The 11,317-nt window shown below is 41.0% G+C and overlaps 1 long non-coding RNA gene across 1 annotated transcript; it reads left to right on the forward strand.

Moving 5' to 3' along the window:
* The first annotated feature begins 590 nt into the window (after positions 1-590).
* Positions 591-1,620, forward strand: LOC135295205 (uncharacterized). The gene is made up of 3 exons (XR_010357230.1): positions 591-950; positions 1,059-1,232; positions 1,316-1,620. It is a non-coding gene; the product is annotated as an uncharacterized LOC135295205 (long non-coding RNA).
* Positions 1,621-11,317: the final 9,697 nt, after the last annotated feature.

The following is an 11,317-nucleotide window of genomic DNA, read 5'->3' on the forward strand; positions in this document are numbered from 1 at the left end:
GCTGAAGTGCAGCTGGTGTGGAGCACATTGCTGTGCCTGCTTAAACACTTTGTATGTAAGTAGGAACAATAACTTGTTTTAACAGCAAGTTTGGGTGGGGAGACTTGGGAAAGTTATAGATAATCAAGTGGTGAAGTTAACAGGCATAAGTTCAAGCACATTAAACTCCTGGGACATGTGTTTTCACTCAGAATAAAGAGGCTGGAGTTTGCAGCAATTTAAACAGAATTAAGCTACAGAAAATGAAAGCAATTTTATTCCTCTGTAAGAGCACCCATATGGCGTTTATCAACCTGCAGGTTAGGCAAACTTACATTCCACATTTATTTGATTAACTTTCCTGCATGCCTTCGTAATAGGCTTGGTCTACAATTTTTGTTAGTTCAGGAAGCCTAAACTATGCTATTTTACAAATACCATGCTTTGTTTGTGAACTAATATGGAACCCATCACTAACTGCAATTGTACTGAAATTGCTGTACTGAATTGCTGTAATATTTGTTTAATAAATACACAAGATTAAGTACTTTTACCTTGAAAGTAAAAAAAAAAAACAAAAACATACTATGCTAGGACTAGAAATGAGCTTTTGTTTGTTGGTGAATAAGTAACTTTTTTTTTTCCCTCCAGAAGAGTAATGGCTCTATGAGGTACATCTATCCTCTCAAACAACATTTCCCCACTTTGTTTACAGGTTCTGTCCTCTAATCATCCACATTAGTCCAGTTCCAGTCTATTTTGGCATGAACCTTCTAAATTTCCCCAAAACAAGAACTGTGCACACTTCTGAGGATGCTGGAATCCAGGGCACCCTCCGGAACAGCATTGGATCCAAGGGACAGATTTGGCTGCCTCTGCCTCATACAGCATCTGCCAGCAGGCAGTGTGAGGTGTTGGTAGGGGTAGGTCCAACACATTTTACATCTTCTTTGGACTAAACCTAACATTAGGTATGCGTTAAATGTGCTCCTATATGCCTAATGGCATGCTCTCTATACCTCTCTCTCTTATTTTTAAAATTAGAGATTGATTTCTGGTTTCGTTTCTTCTGATTGAAGGTATGTCTACAGTCATCTGTCTGTCACAGCTGAAGTGAGTTTATCAATTGTCCCAATTTACTGTGCTTTGCCTCATATGGAAGTTGGATGTTTGACCAAAAAAAAATAAAGGATTCTTTTACATCAGACACACCAGAAGACTCCAGTGGCACAACAAATGCCCTCCAGCTACAGGTGAATTTACAGCCCAGGGACCAGACCAGAGATGATGAATGTTTGAGCTGATGAAATTCACAAATGCCTGTCTACACTTCCAGATACAAACTTTGGATTTGGTACCAGCTATCATACTTTTTGAAATCCTTGACTCCCCGCTGCTGTCAAGTCATTCTGTAGTCATGACTGGATACCAAGAGGAGCTGTGTGGCCCCAAGGTGCACTTGGCACTTGGATTTACAGTGTCTGAGATTGGTCACACTGAAGTCCAAGGGCTATTCCTGATCACACTGGTTTGAAGGGCAGCAACAGCAAGGAAAGAAACAAAATGCACTGCTGGGAAAGGCAAATGCAGCATTAAAAATGTGATCTGTGTGTCTGTCTGTGTTTGTATGTGTGTGTGAGAGCTGGTCTAGTGGAAGGTGTCCCTGCCTGTGGCAGGGGAGGTGGAATGAGATGATCCCATCCAACCCAACCATTCCATGATTCTGTGATGTGTCCTGTGGTGTATGTTCTATTCTGTGTGCTTGTGCCTGCTGGGATCCCCTGCTCTCCCTGGGAGCTGCAGCAGCACAGCCCCTGGCACTCTGCTGCCTGCCCCTCATGCACAAACACAGCCTGGAGATTTTCCCTCCATTCCCTGCTCCATCAGCCTTTCCTCTGGAGGGAGGATGGAGCCACAGCTTCCTCCAAGGCTGATGCAGTTGGTGTGGAGTGGGTAGGCTGTCAAAGGGGCAGCATCCTTCCCCTCAGGAGCAAATGTGTCATCCCTGAGATTTTCCATCTGGCAGGGAAGCAGCAGTGCTGAGGTTACTCCAGAGCTCAGCTCCCCTTTCCTGAATTACTTCATTAAATGAGCTTCCCAATCAGAGATTATGTTCTCCCACTTTGTTAAGCTTAGTGTTGCATTTAAAGACGATTTTATGGCATTTAGCTTAGTGATGGATATCATCCTGTGTGTGATGCAAGAGACTTCATAGCAAATTTGTCAAAAATTAATGTTCTGCTAATAAAATGTTATTAGAACAAGTGTTTGTAAAGGTTTGAGTCTCTTATATGCTTACTTTAATACAGTTGATTGGGGGGTTAGAGTATGAAAGCATTCATATGTTCATTTAAAAACAAAAAGGAAATATAAAAAGTAATTAAAATAATGTTTTAAAATTCTAAGTGATCATATGGATCTGTTTTCACTGAATGACTGAGATGCTTGAGTGTTTTTTATATTATGTGTGAAATGGTTCTAACAAAATATATACCTTTTTCAGAATTTATTTTCCTATAATTATCCCAGAAAAATGTTTTTAAAAATTGAAAAACTGCATAGAAAATTGGAAGTTTGTGATGAAAAATCATTCATATCATGAATCCTCTGTGGGAAAAAAATAATTTTGGAGGTAATTTTCTTACTTCAGTCTATAAAATTTAAAACTTAATAGATACAAAATACAAAATTATCCAGTTGACAGCAATCATCAATCTCAAATCACACATAGCACTTGATATTGTTTTATGGCATTCCAGTCAGGTACAGGCAAGAACTGATAAATATTGTGTGCCTCCACTACAGTCTCTGGGAGGGGTGCATCTTGCTTAACCTTAAGTAAGCAAACTTGAGACATCTCAGTCTGAGCTGGTCACCTCCAAAGCCCAGTTAAGAGAAGCAGGCATTTCTAGAGGATGATTTGTCTCAAAGATTTTATAGGAAGAGGAACTGCCCTCTGGAAATAACTGTGTCTCTCAACAGATTATAAAATGATCCAGTAGTGAATAATTCAGACCCAGACATTTAATTTCTCAGAAAATCTAAGTTTGAGTAAATGCAGCCCATACTCTATGTGCACAAACCCAGAGGCCAATGTGACAAAGCAACAAAAGCAATGTCGGGCATGTGTGTGCTTGAGCAGAAGTCAGAAGAACACTGCATGAAGCCACGTTCTTTGGCATGAAGCCATCTAAAACCAAACCATCTTGGTTATCTCAAGGACAACAGAACTTCCCTTGGGTGAATGAAGTGTAGCCAGGCTGAAGAGGTCATCCACACTCCCTTCAGTCTTGGTTTACAGACTTACATCTTTACATGATGTAACTTGACTGAAATAGGCCAGCAAACATCCTGATACATTTCATATGGGAACCAAAATACTATGTTTATGGTCAACATTATAAGGTGTCCTCATATATGTGTACTCAAATATACACATTTTAACCTGAAGCTTAATTAAAAGTTACTCACGCAACCTAAAGGAAATTAGTAAGATGTATATATATGGTATACATACATACCTAATTGATTTTCTTCTGTTGTGGTAAATCTCTTCCAGGCATTCCAGTTAGTAAGAACTCTAATAATGTTGCATTTTCTTAATAACAGGTGCATATAATTATATGCCTCTTGCTGGCTTTTTTTTCCTTGGTGGTTTAGGGGTTTTTTTTGTTGTTTTTTTTTGTTTGTTTGTTTCTGGTTTTGTTTTTGGTTTTGGTTTTTTGTTTGTGCTTTTTGGTTTTTTATTGTTTTTGTTGGTTGGGGGTTGTGTTTTTGGGATAAGTTTTGTTTGGTTGGTGTTTTTTCTTTTATATTCATAACTAGCATCAGCTGACCCAATGCACCCACATATGTCTCTGAACCATAGCTGGATAGTCCCACAGACAACAGGTCCAGGTTGCTGTGTGTTACCATTATATTTTCATGGAATGTGTCCATGCTTTCAATTCCAGCTGTGCACAAGGCAAGGTAGCAATGCCCTAACAGGGGACTCAAGCTTGGCTGTGATCCATTCTGATCTCCTTCCTCCTGGACTTCTTTGGGTGAAGAATTTTCTTTTCGGTGAAATTCCCTTGGGTGAAACCTCAAGTACAAATGAATGAGTGGCAAAAATTCCCACTGACTTCAGATATTACCCTCAGAGTAAATGTTACTGTGGTGCCAGACCTCAGGTTTTCAAGGAAGCCATGTGCCCAAAAACAGAGCCTGAAATAAGGGCTCTGCTTTTCCCACACAACCAAAGAACTAAACCAGCTCATGCCACCTGAACATCTGACCTCGTGATATCCTTTCATTTTGGCAAATGCCAATGAATCTTCAGTTGATGCTGTGTTGAGTCAAAAGTTTTGAGAGTGTTTAGTCTGTCATATTAAACCCCTGAGGAGGAGATTCTGTTTCAGTACTGCTCACAAGTAATACTTTTATGATTTAGATCTAGTGAAGCTACTTATTATGCTCAATATCTTGTTTTATGGGCAAAGCAGAAACAACTTACATATAAAGGCAGAAATTTATTGTTGGTATAATTGAAACCTTAGGGTCTAATCCAAAAGTCATTACTGCTCCATGTACAGAAAGAAAAGACTATGTCTATCAGAAAAGGTTGCAACTGTAGTAGTAATAATAATACAGCTAAAACTGTGACTCCTTAGTCTTTTACCTCTTCCCCTGGTGAAATGCTCCCTCTTCCCCAGCCCTTTCAGGCCTGTGGGTGGCTGCTTTTGCTCAGGTATTGGAGTTGGCAGGATTATGGATTGTTGTTGGTATCTGTACTTCTTCACCAGGAGGATTTTGGTGTTCATTTTGATAGTTTCTTTTTTCTCACTCTGGGATCTATTTGGGTGCATTTTTGCATGTCAGCTAACATGCTTTTGCATCTCTGTTCTTTCTAAAATGGTCTGAACTCTACATCAGATCTGAATTTGCTAAGGATGGAGCAGGGCCTTACACATATGCTAGATACTGTTGCTTTGTTCCACTTGCTGCCCTAGAATCATTATTGTCCAGCCTCAGGTCTGCATTTCTTTATCTGACACTGGTGACTTGTTTATAGCTCTGGGGTCTCCAGAGCCAAACCTGTGCCCCATCTCCTGTCACCCTGTGCTGGTACTCCCCTACACCACACATGGGATCTGCCGTCTCAGAACCACTGCTGCCTCACCAAGGTGGAATTTCTCCTTCTGAGCCACTCCTGCGCAGTCACAAAACCACAGCAGTACCACACAGCAATGAGCAAAACAAACCAAAATAGCTCCAGGCACCTGGTCAGAGGGAAAACTGCAGGTACAGCTAAAGCAAGTTAAAGTGAAACTGAGGGCAGGTCAGACAGAGCAGGCTGGACAGGCTTCAGTGCTGAGGCTTGGCAAAACCAACCCCAAACTCATGGGCAGAACTGGCCACAGCGATGCTGTGCTGCGTGGGCACACAGTCTGAGTCCTGCTGTTGAAGCAGGTTGCTAACTCCCTTTGGAAACAAAATCTATGGAAGAAATCAAAAAGGTTTTAACACTACAGAGGCAAGGAGAAAGTTCTTCAAGGTCCTCTTAAGTCTCAGGAGGGTGTGATGTTTATATCAAATTTATGGGAAGGTGTTGAGGATATTTCTTGGAAGGATTTAATTTCTTTAAAAAATAGGAGTTAAAACTGAAATATCCCCTATAATATCTGTTTACTAATCTTTGCAAGTTCTCATGCAGAAAGCTTCTTCAAAGTACCTTTCTGCCTGGTACACTGCAGCTATATATGTTTCTATATTCTAAATACTGTAAATACAGGTGGTGTTAAAAAGACAAACTTTTTTTGTGTGGCTTTTCTTTTCTCAGGCTTCTTTTGCTTGCATCTTCAGACTTCTCCCTGTAGAATTACTTTGGTTATTTATGCTGCTCCGTTCACCAAGAATAAAGCTTTATTTTTACACTGATCTAAAACTGACTGAGCTCATAAAACAATTCACACTGACTTGTGTTTGTGGCGGAGGCAGTTTTTCATGCTTTTTAATGTATGTCTAACAGAGGCCTTTTGCATTATTAAAAATCTTATTTAAGGAGTGGGGGCAGAGTCAGTTTCTTTCTCTGCTGAGGATGCTCACCTGGAGCACTCAGAGTTCATTGGGTTAGCGGGGGCTGGCTCTATTAATTGGTGTTTGGGTTTTGGCTTTTTCTTCCTCTGAAGCTGAGGCAGGAGAAGGGGAAGGGCTTTCCAGCATAAATCTTCCAGCACTCACTTGGGGACAAGACCCTGCTCGAGGCCAGATTAAAACCCAGCCACAAATCACTCTGGCTTTTGGGCTCTGACCAGAAGGACAGGGTGGCACGGAGGTCCCCTCAGGCAGGAGCCATGTGCTGGATGAGCCTGAAGGGGCTGGAGGCTGGGTGGAGCAGGGACAGACACAGGGACACCGTCCCCTGGAGCAGCCCAGGGGTGGGAGCAGCCCAGGGGTGGGAAGCCCCTGGCTGCCCAGGAGCTGCTCCCGAGCGTTTGAGGCGCGCCTTCATCTCAGCCCTGGAGCCTTCTGAGGATGCAGCCATGAAGGGGGGCAGTTCACTGAGGGTTATGTGTGTGTGAAAGCTAAAATTGTTTAAAGTGGAAGCTGAAAGGTCTGACCTCTTCAATAAGAATATTTCAAAAAGATTACATTACCAGCGTTCTGTGGGGAAACACCACTTCTAAAAAGAGTCAGGAGGATATTTTTATAGTGCTTGACATTTTTATGTCGAAATAATCGCAAATCCTTGTTCCCTTATTCTCCCCACCTCACCACCCCAGATGAAAATGGGAGTGAAAAGCAGGGCTCTTTGAATAAATAAAAACAACGTTTAAAATCTTCAAATCTTCTTCTTTTTCTATCACTAACAAGAATATACTAAAAACCAAAAATAGCAGCCAACTTCTCTTCTGGTGAGAAGTTAACATTTTTCCCTGTGGGAAGTAAGGAAAAGTCTTCCTCCTCCTCCACTTTTAATTTTGATCTTTTCACTTACTCCAGTGACACAGAGGACAAGAAGTGTGAGAAAAAGGAAAAAAAAATAAGAAAGAAATTTGTCAAATGAAACATTGACTGTGCATTTTTGTTAATTTTGAAATTTTGCTTAAATATTATATACAGTATTTAAAATATTTTATTTCTTTGAACTCTCAAGGTGTTATAGATTCTACAAAACAAACTGCTTAAAGTTTTTGTATTTAGGTGTTCATGCCAGAAAATTTACTTTTCTGGAAATGGCCAGATTTTAGAGTACCCACATTTCCCAATACTTCCAGATGAAACAATGCATATTGTTGCCACTTTTTGAATACTGACCTTTTTGAAACCTATCCTAAACTAAACACCAGGAACATTTGAATTTATTTTGAATGTCATATTGACTAAACATAAGAGCAAGCATTTCAATAAGAGAATGAATATCTGAGCCTATCTCATGAGAGCAAAGCACATAACACGTTTTTGGTAGAAAGCACAAAAACACCCTTTTAGCAACTAAATAATGTTACTGTAGGAACAGCCCTAAATTTTAAAATGTGGGAAACATTTTCTTAGGCTGACATTACAAGAGGAAACTCACGTATATGCCAAGCCTCACTAGGTTTAGATGTTTGTCATAGCTCCCACAGCTGTACATTTTTTCTTTACCTGTCTCCTTTCCATTGTGTTCCCACCATCCCCCAGCCCCCACCCATCAGATTTCAGACTCTCCCAGACACTTTCTGGGAATGTTAAGCTGCTGCTGGCTGCTACAAGGCGCACTGCTACCCTGCCTATCCATACAGTGGTGAATTCTACCCACATGGACAAAACATAAACTGATCTATGCATAGCAGATCTGGGAAGTTTGTGGTTAGCAGTGTTATTTGTGTGCTTGTGGAAGGGAAACATACTCAAAGTAATAGTCTGAGTTTTTTCCTTTAATGTTCTTTTGCTTCTTGCACTGCCTAATTTTCTACATGCATTATTTAATTTACTTCGGTGTATTTTGAGAGAAATCAGCTCTCATAAAACTTTTAGATGAGCATTTTTTAACCTGTGGTGTCGAGCATTATTCTTCTTGGTTTCTTAAAAATAATTGTCATTATTCATGTTGCATACTGACAAACCATGTAGGCTTTGTTTGCCTTTTTCATCATTTGCAGGTAAACTGAATTATTAAGGAGGTCACTGAAGTGAGCATTGGATAAGAGGAAGGCCAAAAAGCCACATCAGAGCCACTCAGGTCACTTGGTTTAATGATTAACAAAGAATACATTCTGAAAAAATATTTTATTCTACAAAGTAATTTGATTCTCATGCAAATGTGTAATTACAGAAATGACCCAGATTGTTTATCCCAGAGAACAACTGTTCTGGTTTTCTGGAGGTGTTCAGTTTGGCATCTTGCTATCAAAAGCAATTGGTAGTTGGTATATTGGCCTGGCCAGTCTGATAATTAGGCTGGGAATTCTAAATGAAGTATTTTAATGCTTTATTTAAACGTTTGTACCACATGTGCTTTCCATATTCCACCTTAAATATTCACTCATGCAGATGGATTTTTGAAAGAGACTAAGGAATTAATTTATAATTTTTAATTAATTACTCCTTATATTATGCGTATTTCAACTCAGTACTAATATCATATTATATAAATATAATAAATGGAGCTCTATTAATAAATATATATTTACCCTATGGCCAAACTGGATTGCTGCTTCTGCACTTTGAGTACTTTTCCTCTGTTTTAGACTTCCTGTCATCAAGCTCCCTCTTATTGATTACTTCACTTGGGTTTTTATTTATTCAGCCACTTGGATGAGGAAAACCTGGGAAGCTGAAGAAAGACGTTAATAATATTTTGACATATAATTGGTACTCTTCCTTCAAACAAGGTCACTTTCTACTCTCTGTGGGCTATAGAAAACAATCAAAAACCTGTTTACCAAAGATGCTGGCACTTGACACAGTCTTTGCCTTAAAAACACTGAAATATGAATGACTCTTGCTAAAATAAGATCAATTTTATTTATCCTACATTAAACAGCATGACCTTTTCAGTACCACTTTACATGCCACAGATTTGCTAAAAAAGACTCCATGGTAATGAACCATTCCGCTCACAGCAATGAAATCTCCAAATACAGTATCTGTCCCACGCCAGATGCCCCTGAAGAGCCAGATTTGCCTTGTTGCTGGCAAATTTGGGGATAATGTAATCCAGGGTTTCCATTTCTTTAGCCTGGTGTGGTCCCTTCTGCAGAGCCCCCACATGCAGTTTGCTTTAATGCCTTTCCTGGGAGAAGACAGGCAGAGGAAACAGAAACCCCAGAAGCAAACCACAGGCTGCTGCTTTGGGTGCAGCACCCAGGAGCCCCCCAATCATGCACCTCCCAAAGGGACAAAGGAAGCTCATGCAGGGCAGTCTCACCCAGGGTGGGCTCTCCTGGGGGAGGCTGCAATGGGGGATGGTGCAGTCCCAGTTTCCTGGGTCTTCTCCCCATCTCCTGCAGATACAGGGGCTGCTGCATGCCTCTGGCTACAGTCCTGCAAATGTGGCATCAGATCATAGGAGTGAATTGGGCCCAGAGGAAGGCAATGCTGACACACAGTTGTTTTCACTAGAAGCTGGATTTTGCCCCTAGCTTCTATCTTTCCAAAGATGGAAATGCATGGACTTGTTTTAAACTGTTCCATCATGGAGTGATTCTAATTCTGAGATGTCCAATTTTCATCAGTTAAATGTACAAAGAACTTCAGGATTATTTGTGGTGAAAGGTTATGAATTTATGCTACAGTTCAGTACATGCCTGTCTAGATAGTTTTACCCTTTCCAAATCAATTCTCAATTCACATATCACAGAGGGGTTTCATTGCCAGGGTTTTCATGCAGCACACCTGTGTTCTTCCCTCATTGCTCCTATTTAGACTTGCACTTCATTTCCAAATTGCAGCTGCATTTTCTGTCAGCTTCAAATAACAATTTTCTCTAATTCCTCTCTGATTTAATTTGAACAATTTAATTTTGGTTAACCTGCCATCTTCAGAACTTAAAAGACATGAATGTGCAACACCTGGAACAAGGCCTGTGCAGAAACACAGGACAGGGAACAGTAGCAACTCTCCTGCAATGGGAATGGGCAGAGGTTATGGCCCCAGTATGGAAAAACACTTACACGTGCACTTGTTGTTAAGCATAAGAAACATTCACATATGGGACTTTGAGCACACATACCTGTACTGCTGGACTGCTGCCTCTGTTTCATAAAATGGACTGTTTACTTTACATTCTGATACTTGTCCATCATTTAACACACTGACACTTTGTCTTAGAGTATATTTTTAAATGTAACCCAAGAAGCAATTCAGAACTTACAGAATCAGAGGATGGTTTGTGCTGGAAGGGACTTTGTAGAGCATCCAGTTCCAACTGCCCAGCCATGGGCAGGGACACCTTCCACTAGACCTTGATGCCCAAAGCCACATTCACCTGGTGGTGAACACTTCCAGGGATAGGGCATCCACAACTATCTTCACAGTAAATAATTTTTTCCTCATATGTAATTTAGACATCTTTCAGTAAGACATTCCCCCTTATCTTATCCCTCCATTTCCTTGTGAAAAGTCCCTCTCCAGCTTTCCTGTAAACCATTAGGTACTGGAAGGTGCTGTAGGGTTTCCTGGAGCCTTTTCTTCTCCAGGAAGAACCACTCCAAGCCTTGCAGCCTTTCTTCCTAGGAGAGGTGCTCCAGCCCTCTGATCATCTTTGTGGCTTTCTCTGGACTTGTTGCAGCAGGTCCATGTCCTTCTGATTTTGGGGGCCCTGGAGCTGGACACTGTACTCCACAGTGGGCTGGAGTCTCAGGAGAGCAGAGAATCCCCCCCTTGCCCTGCTGCCCATGCTGCTTTTTGATGCAGCCCAAGACATATTTGGCTTTCTGGGCTGCAAGTGCACTCAATCCCACTGTCCATGTCACTGACAAAGATGTTAAACAAGTCCCAATATCTGGGAACACCACTCATCACTGGTCTCCACTTGGATGTTGAACCATTGATCACAACACTTTGAGTGTGACCATCCAGCCAGGTCCTTATCCACTGAACAGACAATCTGTCATCCCCATGTCTCTCCAGATTAGAAACAAGGATGTCATGCTGGGCAGTGTCAAGTGTTTTGCACAAATCCAGGTAGGTGGTGGCAACTGCTCTTCCCTCATCCACCATCTCTGTAATTCCATCATAAAAGGCCACCAAATTTGTCAGGTACAGTTTTCCCTTAGAGAAGCCATGCTGGCTTTCACCAAGCACCTCCTCATCTTTTTTGTGTGCATTAGCACAACTGCCAGGAGAATCAGCTTTATGAACTTGCCAGGCA

The sequence above is a fragment of the Passer domesticus genome, chromosome 2 (genome assembly GCF_036417665.1).
Source record: "Passer domesticus isolate bPasDom1 chromosome 2, bPasDom1.hap1, whole genome shotgun sequence".
Lineage (NCBI taxonomy): Eukaryota > Metazoa > Chordata > Aves > Passeriformes > Passeridae > Passer > Passer domesticus.